Raw genomic sequence first — 25,180 nt, 5'->3', positions numbered from 1 at the left:
AGAATACACATTATTCTAAAGTTCACATAGAACATTAAACCATCTTCAGTGTCATAGACCAAATTCCAATAAATTTCAAGGAACTGAAATCATACAGAATATGTTTCTGGGAACAAAAGTAATAAATTAGAGTCAATAATGTAAGATGTCTAGAAAAGCCCCAGAACAACAAAAAGGGAAAGAAAGAGAAAGAGAAGAGAAGAGAAGGGAAGGGAGGGAGGGAGGAAGAGAAGGATGGAGGGAAGAGAGAGAAAGGAAAATTGAAGGGCTTATCTTAAATGATTACTATGAAACTATAGTAATCAAGAAATTATGTGGTATCAGCATAAGTACAATAAATATATCAATGAAACACACATACATATATAATCAATTGATTTTGGCAAGTTAATCCAAGGAAAGAGTGAAGTATTTCAACAAGTGGTCTTGGAAAAACTGAATATCCATATGGAAAAAAATGAAGCTCAACCCTTTCCTCACACCATAGCATAACAAAAATTTGAGATGAATCATAATTCTACAGGAAAATGTAAAGATATATAGCTTTAAGCTATATCTCTTTAAGCTGTAAAGATTAAAACATAAGAGGATACCTATGCAACCTTAGGGTAGCCAACAATTTTTCAGGCACAAAAATCTTAAAAGAAAGAAAATGATAATATATTGCATTTCATCAGAATGAAATTTTCCTGTGCACAAAAAAGACAAAACAAAGAAGATAAATAGGCAAGGTCAAACTGGAAGAAGATATTTGCAGTACATATATTTGGCACAGAACTTGTATCCAAAATATATAAAGAATTCTTACAAATAATTAGGAAAAACAACCCAATAAAAAAGAGGAACAGGTATTTTTAAAAAAGATCTACTCAAAAGTCTGCAAATATCTAATGTTGATATGAACGTGGAGTACTCAGAACTCTCCCACAATGTTGATGGGATTATAAATTGACTCTATCACTTAGACAATTTCTTATAAACCTAAACACATATTTATCCTACAAATCAATGTTCCATTTTTTTTGGTATTTAATCAAAAGAAATGAAAATATACCTTCACACAAGACCTGTACAAAAATATTTATGGCAATCCTAATCATGGGACCCCAGACTGGAAGCAGCCTAAATGCCCATCAACAGGTGAATGCATAAACAAATGTGGAATACTACTCAGCCCATAAAAAGGAGCAATGTTGTTACACACAACAGCCATGTACAAATTTGGCACAAAAGGATACACAACTGTATGATTCATTTATGTGAAGTCCTTAAACTAACAAAACAAATCTGTGGTGATACAAATCTTAAGTTGTTGCCTCTGAGAAATAGAGAGAGTTGATTGGAAAGGGAATAAGGAAGCTTTCTGGGGTGATGGAAATATTTTATATCTTGCATTGGGTTGTGCTGATGGGGATATAAGCAGCTTTCAAAACTCATTGAACTGAATGCTTAAATTTTGTATGTTTTGATATACTTTATTATATATACATTATATCTCAATAGAACTATTTAAAACAATCGAATAGAGCCAATCAAGCCTCTGAAGTAGCCATTGTAATAATTCAGGCCAAAGCTAATGAGTTCCAGGACTAAGGCAGTGGATGCTAAGAGAGAGATGGAAGCAGGAATTCATTCTGAAGGCTCTCCCTAGAGTCTGGGACTTCTTAGACCATAGTCAGTCTGGGTCATTTGGGGACCACTGATAGAAGAGTTTTCCCTAATCTTTGAATCTGCTAAGTTTATTCTGGCTCCTTTTTGGAGATTTAGGTGATTGTGTATAGTGAGGTATTGCTGAATCCTTTCCAAGGTCCTACTGTGGGTTGCACAGATTCAACAACCTATACTTTAGTCTCCTTGCATGTCTTTAAACCAGCGAGGCCACCAAGTGCCAGCCCATCCCATCAGGACACCATGTGCCCAGGGGTAAATGCAGGTGACTGTGTGACATGAAACAGTTTAACTGGTCACTCAAGATGAGGAAAAAAAGAAGGCTACCTAATTTGCTTGTCACCTTTGGACTGATTGAACCAAAAGCCTTGCAAAAAAACCCCCAAACAAACAAAAACAAAACAAACAAACAAACAAAAAACACCAGATGATAATGGGCTGGGGGAAGTGACATGAGTGTGTGGGTTGGATGCAAGTGTTTCTTCTAAGAAACAGCAGTTGAATAGGACTGAAACTTCTGAAAATGCCTTGCTTGTATGATGGCTGTTCAGTTCATCCAGACAATTCGCAATAAGCTGCTTGAAGCGAACATCCCAAGCTTGATATAAGCAGTGAGCGTACTTCTGCGGGGTGATGATGGGCATCTCGGAGTGCATGCAGATGAGGTCTGGGTTTCCTAACCAGCCGAGGCCCCAAAAACATATAGAGTGATGGATTCCAGGAGGGGTTCCATACCAAGAAAAGAGCAATGTGAATGGAGCAGCAGGTGTTGGTAATGATAAGGATGAAACCCTAATAGCACAGCCCTTCGGAAATGGTGGGGTGGGGGTAAAGATGTGAGTGTGAAATGAGTAAAGGCACAGAGTTTTGTGAGTAAATACAGAGACAGATGACTTCTGAAGGACTACTGCAGAGAGACCATGCCTCTCTTCACTGTATCCTGAGTTCTCTGACAAAAATATCACTGACTATATAAGACTGATATGATGATTTGATGACATAGAAAACGCTCAGCTGGGAAGGAAGGAGAGAGTTTCTCTCTCTTTTGTATCTGATCTTTGGCAAAGTCTGGTCAACATAATATAGGAAAACCCTTACCTTCCTTTCTAGTTGAGCATTTTACATGTTATCTCATTTAACACTCACATCAATCTTACATGGTCCGTGATTTTATAGTCCCAGGGTATATAAAAGTAAACTAAGTCACATGGCATTTGAATAAGTTGCCCAAGGTCACACAAGGTTTGCATATGGTCCTGTCTGACTCTGATACTGATCTTCTGCCCCTTCACATTCTTCAGATGAGCTCTTGGCTTCTTTGCTGGTTCCATAAGCTGCTCTCTGCTCCTGTCAACCCCTTTGTTTTCTCCCAACATTTGAGTGTCAGCTTTCTTGGTGCTGACTCCTCTGAAGTGGAACTAACTTCTTTCAGCACCACTCTATTGCTTGCTTGCCGACCACTAATGACTCCCCATTATCTTCAGGGATGAATTTCAATTTTTAACGTTCATTGCTCTTTAAATTTGGCCTCTGGTTGTGTTTTCAGTATTGTTTTCCAGTGGACTTTTCCTCATAATTGATGCTATACAAACATTCAGTTGCTTGAAAGTGCCAAATGCCCCATGCTTCTTCTGGCTTATACCCATGTTGTCCCCGCTGCCTGGCTAATTCTCAAATGGTCCTTTACAACCTCTTATAGGAAGCCTTCACTGGCAGCCCAAGGCTAGGCTTGTGCGATTTCTTTACATTCCTGTAATATCACACACTTTATTCTGTCAAAATACTTTTTATTCTCTTTTGAAAATTTCCATTTATTCATCTGATTTTCCAACTTAATTGAGAGCATCTTGAAGACAAGAATTATGACCAACGTTTGGTGTTCTCAGTGCTTTGCATAGCACTTGGTTCATAATAGGTATATAGTAAATGCTAATCAAAAAATAACTTGACTTTATTCATTACTTTAATAAAATTTGTAGAGTACTTATGAAGTTCCCAGCCCAAGGCTAGACTTTGAGAATGGTAAGATAACAAATATGACAAAATCTTGTTGTTACTCTTAAGTAGCCCACAGACGAGGCAGAGAAACTGATATTTAAGCAAATGATTGCACTAATATGCTATTGATTAATATGGGTCAATGTGTAATACCGTGGGAGTGCAGAGGAAAGTACCTGTGGGGTCAGGGAAAGTTTTTCCCTGTGTAGTATCGAGGACATTCTTTTGCACTTGGGAGATCAGCAGTTTATTCCATAGCAGTTGATATCGTTGGTTCTTGCACCAATCTGCCTGAGTACAAATCTTGGTATGTGCACTTGGGCAAATTATTTACTTTCTCTGTGCTTCAGTTTTTTCATTTGCAAAATGTGAGTAATAAATGTAGCTACCTACCTCATAAGATTGTTGTGGAGATGAAATGTGGCAACATGTTAAAACAATGTCTTGCACTCAGTAAATTCTAGCTTTATCATTATTTTTATTACAATTATTATTGTGGTCCTCAGGAAACCAGTTATCTCTATAACCCTGGGATGGATCTTTTCAAAGATACTAGAATGCAAACTTTCTGCTCCAGTTCTTCATCCCCATCTATGCTTGTGGCTTAAAGATTTGTGATCAGGGCCTACAATGTGCAAAAGTGATAGGGACCTCTCTTTGGGTTGTCTGGGAAAGCATCCATTTTAAAGATTGAAAAGTTAGAAAATGAACAACAAAGATATCCTAGAATTTGTTGCTGAAGGTACTGGAGAGACTTCCTGATTCTTAGGAGCTGGAGAGAGGAAAGATATATTTATTCTCCTCAACCTAATAGCAGGAGAACTGTCATGCTACGATTCAGCTTTCTCAACTAGATGAGAAAAACAGACTCAAAACCTTCCAACGCCTTGAATGTTTAGTGAAAGATGTGAATCTGAGGGAGTCCCCTGGTCCCAGTTTGTAGCCTCATTATGCTTTCTCCTGGAATTTTCTGAATTCCTCGTGCACGCACAGAGATTGGTGAATACAGGCCTGCCTCATCACAGCTAGCTCCGCCATATGTTCCCTTCTGGGAATTTTCACCAACTCCTGAATAAATGGTACAACTCTTCAGCTGTAATTTCACAACCACTCATGTCATCCTCCCTCACCCCACCCTTCTCAAGTCTTGAAAGTTGCATTTTCTACTCTTCAATCATTTCCCAAATTTAGAATTACTACATACACACACACACACACACACATTTTTTTTTTCTTTATATCTCCTACATTTGCAAATGTATTTCACTCCAGGGATGGAACAATCTGACATAACTAACCTATCTTGCCTGGAGAGAGGACTCTTGATAGCAATTTCCCTCTGGGCTATCCTAGTATTTCTCGTTTCTTCTTGATTTAGAGTCTGACACTGTACATGTGGACCCATTGTTCTCAGAAAGAAATGTGATATTCTCAAGCAGCCCCAAACACCTTCACTGGCTGCCTCCCCATTTCTCTTTCCCTGTTCTCACCCCATAGCCTCTGAGGACTAACTCCACACATTTCCCTTACATTTCTTGGCCTATCACTTGCTCTACTCCTCCATCCTGGCCTCCCCTTGTCCCCCTCCTGGTGACCTCGGGCTGTAAAATGCTACAATATCTCTGGCTTGGGTTCCTTATCTGGCCCCAAATTCTTTTCTTCTCCCTGTAAGACACTGAGGAAGAAGGAATGTTCATTTATAATGTTTTACTTCTCTATCTTTTCCCTCCAGTCTCCTTTAGATGACATTTTTGCTCAGGCTGCCATAAACTTGAAATGTCCTTTTCTCACTTGCCCTAGGAGATGTGGCATTTCCCCAGAAGAAGCTGGGATCTGATCCTTAGGTTGTTGTTTATGATGAAAAATAGTTTAAACAAAGTTGGTGATGGGCTGTATATCAAAACAGAGAGAAGTGGGAGGCACTGGCTGCTTTGAAGACAGTATCCTCCTTCCAAAATGGAATTTCTGGCACAATCTTCAAGTTCTTGAGTTCCCTTTTCTCTTATTCCCAGGACTGTAGGAAAGAGTGATTTCAAATTATTCAGCTTTTTACCACCACTTTATTGTCCTGCCATGCTTTGTAACGTGCTGTAAGTGAAACCCAAGGCTTGAGAATCAGGGAAATGTGTTCAGTGATTATTCTAATTCCTCTGAACCAGGTATGAAATCATGTTAATAATAGTGTCTTCCACTGGGTGTGCTTTTATATTTTTCCAGTACACTTTCACAGATATTTTGATTTGAATTTAAAAATTGGTTTACCTACTTTCTGTCCAGGTGCTAGCCTCTGACTGAGTGGCTACAATGTGGTCAAGGGAAGATCCATCTCCACCTATTGAAATAAAAATTTGAAACCAACAGACCTGGAAGACTTGAGTGTATAATTCTTTCTGGAATACAGAGATATTAGTACCTGTAGGGAAAATGCAGGAATTAGAGGTTAAATGGTAGAGATTGCTCTGTGTATAGTTGGCACTCAATACATGGTAGTATTATTGTTATAAGAAGACTTTCACGTTTCCTTATTTGGTTCTCATAGCTGCACCTTGAGGATCACTGTTGTGTTATGACAGGAGGTCAAGTTCAGAGAGTCCCAGGCGATGGCCTGCTCCATTTATGTATGCAGGAGGTATTGAAGTTAGGACTCACATCTAGGATACCTAATTTTGCTCTTCCCATCATACCATGCTAACCCTTACAGAGTTTATTTTTGCTTTGTTTATTTAGCTTACAGATATTTATTAAGCACCAACTGTGTGCGAAGTGCTGGACTAAGTATTGGAGATACAGACCTATATAGACCTTGAACCTTCCCTCTGTACTTTCTTCAGAATGCTTCAGGTCCATTTCTGATGAGTTTGTGGAAATATGTGGATTTTTGTAAGACGTGTAACTTATGTTTCTTCCTTTTATAATAACATAAGCCAAGTACTTTATAAGGCACTAAAAATATTTTATGAACAGTTTATGAAACCAAATATAAATGTGATCATTCATTTTACAATAGAGTTCACATGTAGGTTGCGAGGAATTAAGAAACCGCTGACAGATAGTCTGAATGTTGGGAAATGGATATATGCAAAATATATAGCCAAATACATATATATGTATAGATGTATATAAATATACATGTATATGTAGATATATTTCAAAGCTGACATGGTTTAGTAATCAATTTTGTCTGAATATTTTGCTTTCTTTGTGGATAAATATATTTTGTTTATTCTTGTAAATGGTACTTCCCAGACAGGATTCTATTCAAGAAACTCTTCTTTTATTGCAGTGATGGGGAGCCTAGTGATTTTGACTTGGAAAAGTGGTGTGTCTGCTGTCATCACTTGTCACAAAGACCTTGGTATAGAATGTGCCCTTGGGGGTAGGCTCATAGGGGGAGAGGTTTTTTGTAACGGAGTCACCCAAATGTTTGAACAGCTGTATTAGCAGAGTTGTTTGGACAATTTTACACAATAATATTTTGTGATAAAACTTTGGTATGTGAAATGACCATTGTTTCTCAAAGTTATTTTTACTCAGAAACAGAACGTGAATTCGGGGGGACTCACAATTTAATTGAGACAATGAAATATATCCTCTTGAAATGTTATGGTAAAAGATAAATGGCTTTTGCTTCATCCCAAACATTCACTTGAAGCAAGGCATTCTGCTGGAGAAGAAACCCATAAGGGCTTCTTTAAGTAGGATACACTTTGATTGTGATCCAAGGAAGAACTGATAGTGAGAGATTAAAACATTTCCAGGGTAATTTACAGCTTCCTGCATTTTTTAAGGTTACTTTATTTTATGCCTAATGGTCAGGGATAATTTATATATGCCATGGCAGAAAGAAGCACAGCCAGAGGTTTTCTCTGCAGCTCAGAGTCTTGGTTGATTTAAGAGAGGAGATGCTATCTCATGCTGTACCAAATGGAGCCAAGACCTGTAGACATTATACAGCAGCCAAGTCTGTCCATATATGTTGACAAGTTTTACGGGCAATATATTTCTGAGCTCTTGATCAAGATAATAATAATTATTATTATTACTATTATTATTACTGCAATAATAACAATAAGGATAGAAGGAGAAAAGAGGAGGAGGAGGAAGTAGAATTGCTACTGTACCAGAAATGCTAAGATTAGCATCAGCAATTAAGAATACTAAGGCTTCTATAATTCTAGTATGTACGTTAACTAGATTGAACTCAGCAAATGTTTTTGGGGAGTGTACCGTGTGCTAAACATTGTGCTATACATTGAAAGGTTAGAAAGATGAATCAGATTCAGCCCTACATGGTCTAGTTGGGAAATTCTCCTGTGGGAATTATTACCAACAAAACCAAAACAAAGTGATATCAAATGTGTCATAGGGACACAAAGAAAAATACTGTTGGAATAAAACATAGATATTGTATTAGATTTAGAGACTGGGAAAGCCACATGGAAGAAGACTTTACAGGAAGTGTGTATTTTGATAAATGGATGTGGAGAAGGGAAAAGTCATTCTAGCAAAATATGCCAGGAACAGAGGTGTGGAGATGGGAGTGTATATAGACTGTCTGCAGAATGAAGATCAGTCTGAGTAGCTGGAGTGAAGAATGCTTTGGGGGGAGTGTGGAAAGGGAAGGCTGGGTCATCATTAATAGAATGAATAGCACCTTGCTCTCAGAGAGCTAGGTTTGCTCCAGTGCCAACTTAGAATATGCCACACTCTAAAGGCTGATGTGAGTAAACACTGGTTTTGTCCCTACCTTCTGTTCTGTTCCATCTCTCCAAGCTGCCATTCCATGGCCCATTTTGCTATGAACTTAGATTCTAGGGAAACTACAAAGACTGCTAGTAAAAGAGAAGGATTCTCTACCAGTAAAAACTCAGACCATATGCCAGGCTGGAGAGGATGCCTGGCTTTTCTTCAGTTCTGTTCCAGAAGGGCCATCCTTGGGATACATCTGTCCTCTCCCTGCCTGCATCCTTTTCTTTTAATGTCTAGACGTAATGACTCCTTTGTACTACGGAGAGTGAGATCATGGACATTCAAGATTGTACATGATCCTGAGGGGTGCTGGGGGAAGAAGTTAGAGATGGAGACCCCGACTCTGTGTTCTGCGGACTGGCTGCAGAGGAACCCTGGAAGGACACCGTGTTATAATTGTAAAGAAGTCATCGTGCTCTGGAGCCCATTAACGTAATCGGACTAAGAGTCTTTAACCTGGTCTTTTGTCCTGGCTGGACTAAGATCTAGCCGTGTAACCTTGGGACAGTTACTTAACCTATTTGAACCCCAGTTTTATCATTTACAAAACCATATAGTTCTATTTGATCTCCAAGTTTCCTTCTATCTCTAATTTTTCTCGTTGTTCTACAAAGACCTTTTGGTTGTAGTTTTTAAAACATGAAGAATGAGTGGGTGAAGTTTCACGTTTCATCTTGATTTTTGGATTAAAATATGGATATTATTCAAATTTGCTATGAAACGGCAGACATATCAAGCCATTTTTTTCTTGCATGTGTAATTTTAATGTAAGTCTTCAATCCTGCCAAGGAGAAAAAACTGTCAAATATTTTTGTAAACAAACAGCTGATAGGAATGCTACATTTTTTTAAGTTTTGAAAATCTGTGTAGAGGAAGTAGTATCCTGTAGTTACTAAATCAAACAGCTATATTAGGAATTCCTTACCCAAATCAGGTATTTACAGTAAATTTTTCTGTGGAATGTTAGCTGGTTTCTGTACAGTTGTGCAGTAATTTTGCTTCATCTTGAAAAGAGTAGAGCGTTAAAATAGAGTACCGTGAATATTTTACCCTAAATCCTACATGCCTTTTATTTTAGGGAAGAAAAAGTAAAAACTTTGGAATCCAGTAGTATAATATAGCATAATGTAGTTTAAAAAGGAATGCCCACATGTTTAATGCCCCACAAATGGAACTTCAGAAAACCACAGTAGCTCTTAAATGGTGCATTGCAAGAATGAAAACATGATCCGATCCTGAAAACATTCCTGCTGGGTGGCTAGGCCTTACTTTTCTCAGGAGTAAACCAGATCTTGTACAACCTTTTATAGAGTGGGGCCTAGATTATTCCATTATGCTTACGGAAATATGGAGAAGGAGCTAAGTGTTTCAGCAAATTTTTAAGCTAATTGAATCAATAAGTCAGAAGCCCAGGAAGGGAGAAATTCTAATTCTAGGCCTTTGCTTTGGGCAGTGCTGTTAGAGGCTAATACATAAAACATGAATTATAAATGCCTGTTTGCTTGTCTGTCTTCTTGACTAAATAGAGTTCCTTGAAGAAAGGGACTTTGGCTTATATATATTTCTGTCTGTGGTGACCAATACATGCATGGGACAGGACATAGTGGGCCACTAATAATTATAGGATTGAATAGAAAAAAAAAAGCTGTTTTGTTTTCTTTTTCAATTTTAAGGCTCTTTATTAGAGTATAATTGCTTTACACTGTTGTGCCAGTTTTTGCTGTACAACAAAGTGAATCATCTGTATTTATACATATATCACCATCTCCTCTCCCTCCTGCCACTCCCTCCCACCCTCCCTATCCCATCCCTCCAAGTCATTGCCCATCATCAAGTTGATCTCCCTGTTTTATGCAGCAGTTTCCCACTAGCTATCTGTTTCACATTTGGTAGTGTATATATGCCAATACTATTCTCTCGCTTTGTCCCAGCTTCCCCTTCGCCCCCCACCCCGTGTCCTCAAGTCTGTTCTCTACAACTGCATCTTTATTCCTTCCCTGTCCCTGGGTTCATCAGTACCATTTTTTTTTTTTTTTTTTTAGATTCCATGTATATGAGTTAGCAACCACCTCTTTAGAGCAAAAGAAAATAGCAATAGCAATGGAGAAGAATAACCAAAATGTTCAGCATGAAATAAAAGGAAACCTTAGCCTTGTGAAATTAAGCATTCTTCGGTGTTTGTTAGCTTTCATAATATTCTGTTTAAAATCCATTCAAATTATTAAACTCCTGTTTTTGTACTGGGATGAAGTTTTGTGAAATAGGGGTTTTTACATTTCAGTGAACAAAGAAATAGATCCTGGAAATTAAATACAGATTATCACAAAGTTTGTTCTTCGGGGAGCAGTGTATTAGATGATGTTGTCTCCCGGGACCTTTAGATGCTGGAATTTGGCCCATTACACAAATACAACATTTTTCTACCCCTTTACCGACTGCTATTAAGTTGACATTTTCATACTAGCTTCCTGGTCCTGCATCTTGGGGACAAACAGCCTGATGTAGTGTAGGGAGAGAGTGGTAGAGCCCTGGAATCTATTATGTTTGGCAGTTTGGAATGGTGGGTAGGTTCATATATCAGAGTATATTTTTGTGTGTGTGTGTGTGTGTGTGTGTGTATGTGTGTTTGCCTATTTGACTAAGTCCATAACTACCCAAAGGGAAAGAAAATTAAGGAAAAGAAGTTGCAGTCTCCTCTTCCTGATATCGGTTCGTAACATCAAAGCAAAGACGCAGAGACCAGTGAAATATTTAGCGATCAATTTTCTGTCTCTGCTTTTAAGTATGCTGCTGGTTTATACTAGTGCCTTGAAAAAGTTTGTGTGGTTTAAACACAGATTTTTACACTTGAAATTGAGACCATAATCTCAGTTTTGGAGTGGGGAATTCCTAAGATAACTTTGTTTTGTAAAAAATGAGGTCACTCAAATGGTAGACAATTAATCCCAAGTGCTTTAATTGTCATCTAAAAACATAAAGAATAAAGTGTGCCATTTCCTTTTTATCTTTTTCCGTTGGCTTTGTTTTAGAAAAAATAATTTCCTTATCAATTTTGCAGACATAGTGCTAGCTTATATCTTAAGAGGGGCTGCTATCAGTTTTAGTACATTCACTGAAGTTAAACTATCTATATTGAGTAAGAAAAGGGAACTTTCTTGGCATCACACCCAAACAGAATCTTTGTAAAATTTATAATAAATCTGTTTGATAATTGCATTATGTAAATGCTCCTAATCCTACAAATTGCTGTCAATGTAGTATTCTTTTTATAGTTTGATATCACAAATGTATGTAGAATATGACACAAACTTCAGTGAAAAACGGGATTCATTCATTTGAATGTATTTGGTTGTTTTTTTTGTTTTTGTTTTTGTTTTTCCTAGCTATGCTAGAGGTTATAGTTAATGAAATTTCTCTAATTTTTATATTCTCTAGGTATAATGTAAATGTGTTTCTTTTTAGTGGAGATTATATGGAAACACATCATATTAAATATTTATTTGTGAGATTAGTCAGGAACTTTTAAAATTATTACTTAAATTTGGAGGAAGTTACTGTCCAGATTTTAAAACTGGATATGTCCCTGATTCAGAACAAAAAATAATAATAAAGTAATTTTGGGTCACCCAATATACTTTTAAAATTTCATTCAACAAGAGTTGTGGACTGAGTCTTACAAGGAACGGACTGGGCTCTGGAGAACTGACTTTGCCTTCAAATGAGGCATAATCCATTCCCTTCTTTTTTTTTTTTTTATTTTTTTTATTTTTTGGGGGGTACACCAAGTTCAATCATCTGTTTTTATACACATATCCCCATATTCCCTTCCTTCCTTGACTCCCCCCACCTCGAGTCCCCCCCACCCTCCCCACCCCAGTCCTCTAAGGCATCTTCCATCCTTGAGTTGGACTCCCTTTGTTATACAACAACTTCCCACTGACTATCTATTTTACAGTTGGTAGTATATATATGTCTGTGCTACTCTCTCGCTTCGTCTCAGTTTCCCCTTCACCCCCCGCCCCCTCCCATACCTCGAGTTCTCCAGTCCATTCTCTGTATCTGCATCCTTGTTCTTGTCACTGAGTTCATCAGTACCATTTTTAGATTCCGTATATGTGAGTTAGCATACAATATTTGTCTTTCTCTTTCTGACTTACTTCACTCTGTATGACAGATTGTAGTTCTATCCACCTCATTACATATAGCTCCATCTCATCCCTTTTTATAGCTGAGTAATATTCCATTGTGTATATATGCCACATCTTCTGTATCCATTCATTTGTTGATGGGCATTTAGGTTGCTTCCATGTCCTGGCTATTGTAAATAGTGCTGCAATAAACATTATGGTTCGTGTTTCTTTTGGGATTATGGTTTTCTTTGGGTATATGCCCAGTAGTGGGATTACTGGATCATATGGAAGTTCTATTTGTAGTTTTTTAAGGAACCTCCAAATTGTTTTCCATAGTGGCTGTACCAACTTACAGTCCCACCAGCAGTGCAGGAGAGTTCCCTTTTCTCCACACCCTCTCCAACATTTGTTGTTTCCAGATTTTGTGATGATGGCCATTCTGATCGGTGTGAGGTGATACCTCATTGTGGCTTTGACTTGCATTTCTCTGATGATTAGTGATGTTGAGCATCTTTTCATGTGTTTGTTGGCCATCTGTATGTCTTCTTTGGAGAAATGTCTATTTAGGTCTTCTGCCCATTTGTGGATTGGGTTATTTGCTTTTTTGGTATTAAGCTTCATGAGCTGCTTGTATATTTTGGAGGTTAATCCTTTGTCTGTTGTTTCATAGGCAATTATTTTTTCCCATTCTGAGGGTTGCCTTTTAGTCTTGTTTATGGTTTCCTTCGCTGCGCAAAAGCTTTTAAGTTTCATGAGGTCCCATTTGTTTATTCTTGATTTTATTTCTATGATTCTAGGAGGTGGGTCAAAAAGGATCTTGCTTTGATGTATGTCAAAGAGTGTTCTGCCTATGTTTTCCTCTAGTCCGTTCCCTTCTTAAACTGTCCCTCCATCCTCAAGCTAAAGTCTTTTGATGTCGTTTTTCTGGGCTCCCGTATGATCCTGTTTATACTTCCATGCCTGGATTGATTCTACTGTTTTGAATTTGTTTATTTATATATACATCCTCTCAACCAAATTCTGAGATTTTCAAGAGCAAGAACAATAGTTTTTTTTATAATCTTATGTCTCAAGCAAAAATACATGGGTCCTGGTACAAAATATTTTCAACTAATTTCTTACTTTGGACCATTAGATTGCTTCCTGTTTCTCTCATTTTGCCATATGTAACACTGAATGAATATTTTTTCATATAAAGCTTTTTTTCCTTAACACATTTGCTTAGTATCATCATCATCATATTTATATTTATATTTATATAAATTAAGGCATAAAATATATTTGTATTTTAGGTATATTGCTGAGTACTTTACATGGGTTATTTAATTAATCCTCATAATAACCCTGTGAACTGATCACTATCACCATTTTACAAATGAGCAAACTGATGTTTGGAAAGATTAGCAGTTTGTCCAGGCCACACAGCTATGTTTTTACTTATTTCTTAGAAGACAAATTAGTAAGTCCGAATTAACAATGTTTTTTAAAATTCTTGAAATACTGAATGTGCTGTGGGAAAGAAAACAAGTTATTGTGCTATAGTTGTCAAAGTTTTGCCTCACTAGTTTCCTTAGCACTTCGCATGTGTGCCTTTCTCCCAAGGAGAGTTCTGGACATGTGCTGAGCAGGAAGAACACCATGTTAACTCAGTAGATCATCCTGGTCTCCAAGTTGTTTTCACACATCTCCTTGATAGCAAGTATATCACAGAAGAATGTGGTCAATCTGAGTAGGTCACTCCAAGAACACTTGATGGGCCAAGAACACCACACTCTTGTGGCATTAAAGCTAGGTTTGCTCCATGCGTTGACTCTCCCTGGTTGTTGGTGACTCCTCTGATAAGCAGGGGAGACTTGTTTCATGCCAGCCATGGATACAGCTTTGAAGCACAGAGAGTACCAGGAAGCAGGGAAAGAACTTCTGGCCCAGGGAAGCTAGTTGCCCAGTGGAGACTTTCCAATTAATCATTATATGCCCTATGTCTGACTCTGTCTGAGAAGCAGGGGCCTGAAATTTCTACATTGGTATCTCTTTACATTGGTCTTAGTTTTCCAATAAATGTAGCATGCATAAAGTAGAATAAAGATGCACTGAAGAGTGTTAATGGTGTGGGAAGAGAGTGTCCTTGGCATGACAGAGTGGAACCAGAGAGGCACTGAAGACCTGTGTTAGCATCATGGAGTAGCTTGTGCATTCCTAAGTAAAATTCACCTGTTGTACAAAGGTTTTTTTTTTTTTTTTTTTTTTTTTTTTTTCATCTATAAAATGAGGAGGCTGGGATAAAATAATGTGCTAAATTTTATTCTCACTTTTGAGTTGATGTAACAGAGTGTTCTAAAATAATGCTTAAGAACTGATGGTTCTGCTTTAGACAAAAGTGTGATCAAATTATGGCTCTGCAGCTTACTAGGGTTATGAACTTGGCCACATTACCAGACTTTTCCAGGTCTCAGTTTCAATTTCTATAAAATGGAGCTGATAATACCTTACTTATTTGGTTGTGGTAAGGATTAGTTTGGAAATATTCAAAGCTGAGTGCCTAGTGCACATTCTACAGAAATGAGCGCATGGTAGTGATGATGAAATCGGTGATTCTGTTTACCCCACTAGTTTGCCGAAATAAGTCACATCATATGTTCAGGGTCAGGATGCTTCCTGGTCTATGTATTAGTTTCCTAGAGATGCTATAATAAATTACCACAAATTGGGTAGTTTAAGACAACAGAAATTTATTCTCATAGTCCTAAATGCTAAAAGTCTTAAAGCCAGGTGTCGGTAGGACTGGTTTCTTCTGAAGATTCTGCAGTATCTCCTAGCTTCTGAGGGTTGCTGGCAGTCCTTGGCACTTCTTGGTTTTTAGTGGCATCACTTAAATTCTGCTTGTTTTTGAAACTTCCCTCTGATGAGTTCCTGTATCTTCAGATGAGTTTATTTTAAGGACAACAGTCATGGGATTTAGGACCCACCCTAATAAACTATGACCCTATTTTAAATTGATTACCTCTTTAGAGACCCTATTTCCAAATAAGTTCATTTTCTGAGGTACTGAGGGTTAGGATTTTAGCAGTTTTCTTGGAAACACACTTCTACCCACATTAGTCTACATATATAAATATTAAGTAGTGAAGTTATTATTCCTGTTAGTGATGATCAAAGGTTATATAGTCAGAATATGTTAATGGTTTAATCAGGTTCACCCTGACATCTATATATGTCAGTTTCTTCTAGAAGTCAACAGAGAGGAGACTCTCAAAGTCACAGATGACAAAGTCAGCTGATTTTCCCAATTTGGGAGCATCATTTGTGTTCCTAAATGAGTGTTGATTTCCACAGAAATTTTGATTGTGTCTGTCTTTGGGAATAGTGACTGCTGAGGGCAATTAAACTATCCTCGAATTCCAGGGACTTGAAAATGATCCATTTTCTGAGTGGCTGCTAATCATATGTACATCAGGTTGTGGAGCAGATAATCAGATAAGAATGACTTGTTATTACTCTAGTGATCTGGCTGTGGTGCGGACCCTCCAGACAGCTCAGAACTGTCTCACCTGCAATCCAGCCCCACTGGCAGTCTTAAGGCTGCACGACAAATCCCAGCACCAACACCAGTCCTTTCTGAACTACTGAGCAGAAATCTTTTGATTTGAAACCCATCAGCATCAAGTCCTAAACTGCCATTTCCTCAGCAAGTGTGAATTTGAGGGGAGTAGTTTTCAAAGTCCCCAGGATATATAATCTCCACAAGGATGCCAAAGAACTGTGACATTTAGGAAGGGCTCTGGGCTAAGAAAAACATCTTTCCTAAGAATCTGTAAGTTTTCTCTCTCCACAAACACATGAATTAATGATCCCATGTGTGAGTTTCAGAGCCAGTCTAAGATGATGTCTGACAAGCTATCTTCGATTTATTTTCTCTTGTGTCCAATATGGTTGGAAAATAATATTTGTTGTTGGCTAATTTGTAATTTCAGTCCTGCTGATGAATGTCTAAGGTTGCCAAATACCTACTGTTTTCTTCCCTCATAAAGATATCTGAAATGTTGTCTGTGGATCTGACTTCCAGGGTCAACACTCTTCCAAGGTCAAAGTATGACACTGAAGCTGCCTTATTTCCGTTGAGGATTCATGTAACTTTGGCTGTTTTCCTGTATTCACTTCTGAAATCTTGTGACTGTAATAAAGCCCTTTCTAGGCTCTAAAATCTGTATTTATATCTATATGAAATTGTATGTTATTTCTTTGAATATATACACTTATTTTAATGAGCTAAGATTTTTAACGAACACATTAGAAAGACTAGAAATAAGAATAATGGTAGATTCTTTTCCAGAAATAATAAGCCATCTTTTTTTTCCCAGGAGCTTCAATTTCTCCATCTTTTCCTCTAAGAACTCATGATTCTTGAACTTTTGCATTTGATTAGCACTTGTATGCTCTGCTAGATTTTAATAGTTTTGATTTTTTAATTTATTTTTTCCATCATGGTATCTTTTAGGAGTCCATCTCTTTTTATCTCCCTGTTTTCTTTTCTCCCTCCTTCCCTCCTGTTCCTCCTACTTTTTTCCCTTTCTTCCTTTTCCACCTCTTTCACAAATGTGCATACAAAAAAAAGGTGCATCTCAAGATTAAAAAGAAGGAAAAAAGAAGAAGGAGGAGGAGAAAAGGAAGAGGGAGAGGGGAATGGAGGAGAGGAAAGGGAGAAGAAGAGGAAGAGCAAGAAGAAAGAAAAGGAAAAAAGAGGAGGAAGGAGGACGAAGTTGGGGGGAGAGAGAGACACAGGGAACGAGAAAGACAGAGACAGAGACAAAGACAAAGAGACAGAGAGAGGCAGAGAGAGAATGAGAAAAAGACATAAGGAGAAGGCAAAAGGATCATAAAGTGAGAAGCTGGGAGGAAGAAAACAGGGAAGACTATAGTACCAAAAATGCAAGCCCTGATATTAATGGGGAATATATTTAGCTTTGGATTTTGGTCCAGTGAATACTAACAGGGAAATATAACTATTTGCAAAATGTACACTGTACTTGATATAAAATCATACCATTTGCTTAACAAAATGGGAATATAATGAAGTTTGGAATTAGTGTAAAGTAAAGATTTCTTCATTAAACAACTGCCCCTAAATTGGCTTTCAACCAACCAAAATTTTAAATGTATTAATTTCAATTCATTGGAAAATATGGAGGCAGATTCTGCCCCCAGCATTGACCAACTCAGTGCCAAACAGGGAGTGTCAGATTTGAGAGCAGAAAGTCCAGAGTCCCAAGACCAGGGTCCAAGTGTTTCTGTCACTTGCATGTTGTGTGACCTCAGGCATGTCTCATTTCTTTGCTCCTCGAGCAGCTAATGAAGAATAGAGTCCTTATATACATGCAAGTATCATCAGTTATTAATTATTGTCACTTACAGTTATTGTGTTATGAGTATATCATGTCTCATATAACACCATTGTGCACTCCATGTAACATTAAAATATATGATTCCCTCTACTTAGTGAATTTAGTATATTGAGGTTTTCAAAAAACTTTCAAAACTTTTTTTTTTTTTTTAATAATCAAAGGCTTTTATTTTCTAGTTTTCAGGCCACATTTGCTGTTGAAACATTTTAAAAAAATGCATATGGAGGGCATCCACTGGAACAGCTCAGTATTCTTTCAGATTACTTTTTAAGAAGAAAAAAGAAAAAGAACAAAAAACTTATAACAACACCTGCTATTTGGCAGAATTTGACCTGACCCCTTTCTCCTTTTCTTGTTATTATAAACATCAAGCTCTTTAAGTGAGAGCTGTTTAAAGGATAGAGGGCTGTGAGTGTTCCTTCCTAGATCCCAGATGCACTGGGAGACGGATGGGCTTTTTGATCTTTATTTTATGAGCGTCTGATAAATTGCCTCTGGCACCTGGCAACTGAAATTTCACTATCTGAAAACTAACCCTCATGTCAAACAATGTGGCCAGCCTCGGCCTCTCAGCCGAGGACCCGTGTAGCTGGGTGGAGGATGCCTTCCACTTCCTGGACAGGTCCACTGCCACGTTCAGGGATTTACATACTTTTAATTTTAGAGGGAAGAAAGGATTATTAAAGGCTTTATATGCTGTGCAAAAATGTGTTTTCTGAAGGATTTCATCATAACTTTTATTTTGGGATTTTTGAACAAGTCAAATAAAGGCTCAGCATACTGCCTAGCCTGAAAAAAATGCTGGTAACAGGATAAAGATTTGCAGCTCCAGGTCATGGGCCTCCCCACACTAGGCTCAGTCTGTGTGTTGATACAAGAGAAATGCAGGTGGTCTTTTTCTAGGGACAGAAGAGTTATAAACAAAGTCATCAGCTGAGGCTATTATCACCTTTATTTGAACGTCTTATCCAGAGGCAAGATTAACTCAAGCCCAAGCAAGAGCTTATATTTTCTCTATTTTTAGAGATTCGAATATATGCAGATTTTTAATTTTTAGGAAGAGGGAAAAAGAATGAGAATGACACAAACACTTCCACACCGGGTTTCTACTTAAAGGAAAATGAGAACGATGGTAAACAAAATATGAAACCCCCCAAACCTTCCAGTGAGTGTGTCATCTTAAGAGAGTTGGGCATAGGCCACCATCTGAGACATTTATGTATGCCACACTGCCATTTGTCACTTTATCCCTCGTCCTCTGCTTTCTAAACTTGTTGGGTGAAAAATTGTTGTTACCCAGGGAAGACGATATGCTTAAATTCGTCTCTTCTCACAAACTCAGAGGAGATTGTCCTTCATCTTTTAAAGTTTCCTTGTAGGTTGCCACTTTATTTGCTTTCCTGGGTATCTTGCCAAGATCTAATACTGTTGGCTGGATGTATTTGGGTTTCCACAGGCTGAAATTTTGTTTACATTTTTTTGGTTTTTTTGCAACCAATAAGAGGTTTCTATGTTAGGCTTGACTGTACAGCTACAGTAAGTCTGCTATAAAAAGAGAAACGCTCTAGGTCAGTCATTTGTTTATCTAGCAGCATTTATTTTATTATTAACAAATAAAATTTGCTATGCTTAGCTCTGAGTATACAGAAGTAAACTAGATCTATATCTTGCCCTCAAGGAGCTCATAGTCTCACAAGAGAGGCAAATATATACACAAATAAGTAAAATACCGTTTTTGTCATTACTTTCTTAGGAGCCCACACTTGAAAGAATGAAGCTATAGAGGAAGGGAAGGGAAGTTTAGAGGTAGTATTTGTGCTAAGTCTTGAAAACTGAGCAGATATTCTTCAGGTAGGCAAAGCAGGTAATGCAATATGAACAAAAAAGAGCCGCCAGAGCAAAGCATCCATTCCGTGGATGTAACAGGCAACAAATAGGTTGTGGTATGGAAGGTTCTGAAAGCAGCGTCTGGCACATAGTAAGTGCCAATAATTATTATTCTTATTTATAACAATTCCCCCAAATATATTTTAGCATATTGCATATATTCTTATTATGAATATGCACTATCCCATTGATTTAACTTTTAATCTGAATTGTGGCCACAAGATTTTGAAATTCACCTGATTATTGTGACCTGAGACCTTTTTATGGGTCTGCCACTTCTGGGCTGAAAGATTGCAAACAACATTAACGTCTCCGAATTTAGCATGGTAAAATGACTTCTCCAAAATCTCCTGGCCACTCAATGATCAAGACAGGCTAAACTCCAGGTAATTTGTTTCCAAACAAGACCAAGAGCAGAGCAATCAAGTTTCATGGATCCCAAGGTGCTGGTGGTGCTTCAGCCCCCAACACTTTAAACAGGGTTTCTTTCTGCTGAATATATTATTTGAACACGTATGTGCTGAGCATCAGGTCCTAGTCATTTCACAGGGATACAGAGTGGAATGGAAATTGGTCCTTCTTGTCAAGGAGCTTTTAGGCTATTGGTGGGTGGGGAATGGGAGTGGGAGTGGAAGTGAGTGACAGACAGAAAAGCCAGCTATAACAGTGTAACAGGTGGGAAGAAAGGAAAAGTGAATGTATTTTAGATTTCTTTTCTGGACTTCACGCCACCTCTCCCCGCTTCCCTGACCCCCTGCCACCTTTTTTTCCCCTGTGACTTATAGAGCTTAGGCATATGGATCTGTTTCCAGTGCTTCATGTTTTGCTTGACTTATGACTTAAAGTCACAGGTTTCTCTTTCTTCCTCCTTTTCTCTTTCTTTCTCTCTCTTCCTCCCTTCCTTCCTCCCTTCCTTCCTTCCTTCCTTCCTTCCTTCCTTTCTTCCCTTCCTTCCTCTCTCTCTCCCTTTTTTCTTTTTCTTTCTTTCTTTCTTTCTTTCTTTCTTTCTTTCTTTCTTTCTTTCTTTTTCTTTCTCTCTCTCTCTCTTTCTCTCTCTCTCTCTCTTTCTTTCTTTCTTTCTCCCCCCAAAATCCTCCACGGACCATAGACTGAAGCATACCACTCTTGTCTCTCGACTCTGAGAGGGTGGGAGGAAGGTGGGCTCTCTCCATGGTCACTGAGATGTTTGGACTTGTAGATTCAGAGGGAAATTTCTGAGGCTACTTGTGTTGGTCCTGAAGTGACCTTACAAGTCTCCCCTCAGAGGAGAACAGTACATGCTGCCAACTCCCAGACCGTCGCTGTGGGGGATCACAAGACAGGGCCCCAGGGCACATTTTTGTCCCCTCATGTGCTGCCAATACAGATGCAGATGTGACCTCTCCATTAAGCCTGGGCTCATCTCACGTTGAAAGAACCAAACCGAACCCCTGTTTCCTCTGAATGTAATTTAAATTAATTTACTAAAATCAAGATGCAGGAAATATTTCCTCATTAACCGTTGCTCCCAATGATCTGAAGCCACATAGGATTTAAGGTATGGAGTGAATTGACTTTATGTTTGTCCACACACATGACAATACTTGAGTTATTTTTCTCAGAGAGGATAAAGAAAATTAATGAAAAACATATGAATGTATCACTGTACATGCATGCCCGATACATGTAATACAAATACTTGGCTTTAAAAAGTTTGATCCATAGGATATGTTTTGGACCCTTCTGAATATATGATAGATTTCATGAAGATAAGGAACCCATGTAGTCAGTTGTTTGCATTGGCATTTAGAGAGTTGACAAGGAACTGCCGTTTAACAGCTATGATTTTCATATTCATAGAAAAAAATGTTTGTAAAAATAAAAGTGAGAACTAATAGGGAATCAAAAGGGTTAAAAAAATAAAATCACTGCCCCCAGCCCTCAGGCTTTCTCTCCTCTCTTTGGGCCAGAAAAACTGAAGCTCTCAGGAGTAAGCTGACTCATATTGTGCTGAATGAAAATAGCGTGTTGCTTTTTGTTTGTGGGGGGTGCATCCTCTTTTCACAGGTGATACAGTGATAGTTAAGCTGGGCCTTGAACCCTGGAATGCTTCAAAAAATACTGAATGAATGGAATGTCTACATTGTCTACTGATATGTGGGATATTTGGCTAGGTGACAGGGAAATTAGGCACTGTCGGCTTGATTCATACATGCATGATTTAAAAACTTAGCTCCCTGGTGAAGATATCAGGCAAGAGAACCTAACATAGTGACCAACTTAACCACTCCATAGTCAAGGGAAAGGTGTAATGGGATCACACACACAGCGTGTGGTTCATATATGTATATATGTGTGAGTGTGTACGTGGTGTGGATGATTCGATGCACACGCACACGTATAACGTGCAGAGACAAGCTTTGGAAAGACTTGGGTAGAAAAGACTTGAGCATCCAGCGCCTCTTTGTGTTGCCCCTTCCCCTCGGAAACCAGAAGCGTGGACATCTGCAATGTGTCAGGGAATGGAGACATTTGGATGTGTCTGGTTTTGATATCATTAAATGACCAATGAATTAAAGTAAGGGAAAGGATCAGAGTGTGGTTCTCTCTGCTTTACAGATAAGCTGAGATTGGAGTGTGAGATGGAACAGCCTAGCCAGGTTAGGAGTGAATGATCTGCTGCTGATGAGAGGTAGTTGAAAAATAGTTCCACTTTAATTGTTTTATTGTCTACTTTATATTATCAGGGCTTGTGGGAGAGAAGAGTTATAGATAACAAAAGTGACATAACCCATGTGCCTAAGAAGCCCCTGTCAAAAGGCATGAGATGCTTCTCTGGGTATATCACATTTCATTTGGCAAGAATCTCTCCTAGAGTGTCTGGAAAAAGACACAGGAAGGCCCTGTATGTACTCTTAATGCGAGGCCCGTAGAGAGTAGTTTAGTCAATGGTATAGCAAACAGAAATATTTAGAAATGAAAAAGGTCACCAAAGCCCAGTCTTTTCAGCGTCCTTTGGACCATTCCCAGCCACAAGGGGGACCTGTGTTGTCTTAGCTCTGGAACTTCTTTAGATAGATGACAAATGTGCTTTTCCAGTAACCAATTCATCCATGTAGTGTGGTCATTGAGGGATGGAGCCAGTCAGGAGAGACGCCTGGGTTACATTCTGGCTTAATCCTTTCACAGCTGGGTGGTGATAATGGATCTCATCTCTATCTGAATCTCAATTTTTTTACCCATGAAATGGAAATAACATACCCTCATAGAGGATCATTGTGAAGTTTAAAGGAAATAATAAAAGCAAGAAGCAATACAGTACCTGGTTAGTATCGAATAATCATTCACTTTTATAGTTTTAATCACATATCATCAAATTTATGATATCAACAATAATAAATTGATCATCAGATTTAATGATAACATTGGGTGGGGGGAAATGGCTTAAATGTGCTATTTTAATTATTTTTTAACTAGTCACCATTAGCATACATTAATCTGTATGGTACATATTGCTTTTCTCTTTAGGTTCAACATCAATATTTGAGACTAATCCTGAAAATACAGAATCTGAAGCGTGTTTTTTTGTTTGTTTTTTATTGAATCAATTTGGCCATTAGGAATTACAGAGAACATCATGGTGACAGTCTACCTTTCTTCAACTTGTGTTTATCTTGACATATCACCTTTAAAACTGACGGTATAATTTGAGGTTTGTCAGAGTTTTGTCAGAGAAGACCAGAGTCTCCTTTATTTTCTCCTTAATTGACTTACCTCTCACTGGAAGTTCAATAACTTCTTTTGAGAGAGGCCAGAATCTTTCTGACAAATTTTTGATGTTTGAAAGAAAGTATGTCCCGTCTGGGAGGATATAGAAGATACTGGTATTTGGTTTATTCCTCTCTCCATTATCATGGCTTGGGACCCAACTGCTGCTATGTCACTACTGCCTTTCTAGCTTGGAAAAAATTCATTAATTTTGAGAAATTCTCAACTGTTACTGACATTAATTGAATTGCCTGGTATGTGACAAGCAGTCTGCTTGTATGAAAAACTTTTATTTTCAATTCTGCTTCATAGTACAATCTTCTTGAGACATTTTACAACAATTGGTGTTATAAATCTGAGTTTGAAACTACCTGTGTGTGATGTTACCAATGAGAATTACTAACCTGAGTGATGATTGATAGCAGGTGCCTTGTATATGCGCTGTGGTCAGAGGGGAGTGATCCACGGAAAGGATCTCACAATTGCCTCTCTGCCTGGCCGCTGACAAGTTGCTTTTGACCATCTATTACAAGCTGTGTCCCAGTTTCAGAAAACAAACAATTTAAAGTGCATCTTCTAAATTGAAAAGAATCAAGGAAATATGGTTACCTACGGCATGTCCTAGTTTGTTCTAATTATTATATATGACGTTTGCTCAAATGCTCATCCTCTATAAGAAAAAGGCACTTGGGTATTTGGGGGGGTTTTGTTGTTTCTTTTTCCTCCATGTTTCTGCAGTGGCTCATGCTACCTGGTTTCTTCCCTGTGACACCCCCTGGAGGCAGATCCATTAACCTCCGATAATTCGAGCTTTAGAAACCATGTATCTCACTGGTATAGATTCAAGAAAGAGTGACTCTTGGGCAAGCCGATTGCAGCTGAAATTTCAGCTCTTGCCAGTTAGGAGCTGTGTGACTTTGGTCAAGTCACTTGATCTCTGTGATCCTCAGTTTCCTCATCTGTAAAAGAACTCTGCTGTGCACATTTTGCTTTGTATTAGGGCTGTATGCGCCACTATTTGATTATGTTTCCATTTGCCAGCATATTTCCAGATATGGTGCTCAGTAAATTGCGATTTAAGATTATTACTATAGATTATTACAGTGATGACATATATGCTTGCTGCTTTGTAGTTTGCAAAATATTTTCTTGAACACTAGCTTAAGTTTTATAACAGTAAGATAAGATAGACAGAGCAGTAATAACTTCTGTAAATGAGAGAGAAAGGGGACTAAAGAGCAAATCTTTTTACGTTAGTGCAATCGTCTTTTACTTCCTCCTCTGCCTCTCAGTGCAAAATTGTGTACGTCTTTGGGTCAGTAAAAATCAGATTTAATACAGATATCTGTTTATGTTGTATTCTTTCACTATTAGTAGTTTCTGAGGAAACATAGTTTGCTACTTAACAGGAAGCTGCAGACATATGTTGGTGTTATTTAGACCCAAGAAACATTTAAAGAGCCTCTTTTGTAGTGAGTAAGTAAATTAGGGGAAGGCTACCAGACCCGAACAGTGGAAAGTAGAAGGTGGAAGGCTTGAGGATGGGGCTATAGGTGAGAAGAACTTATGAAGAGAGATTTCTTAGCCCTACACTTAAGACCA

The sequence above is a fragment of the Hippopotamus amphibius genome, chromosome 7 (assembly GCF_030028045.1).
Source record: "Hippopotamus amphibius kiboko isolate mHipAmp2 chromosome 7, mHipAmp2.hap2, whole genome shotgun sequence".
In the NCBI taxonomy this organism is placed as follows: domain Eukaryota; kingdom Metazoa; phylum Chordata; class Mammalia; order Artiodactyla; family Hippopotamidae; genus Hippopotamus; species Hippopotamus amphibius.
Note: the sequence above shows the minus strand (reverse complement) of the source record.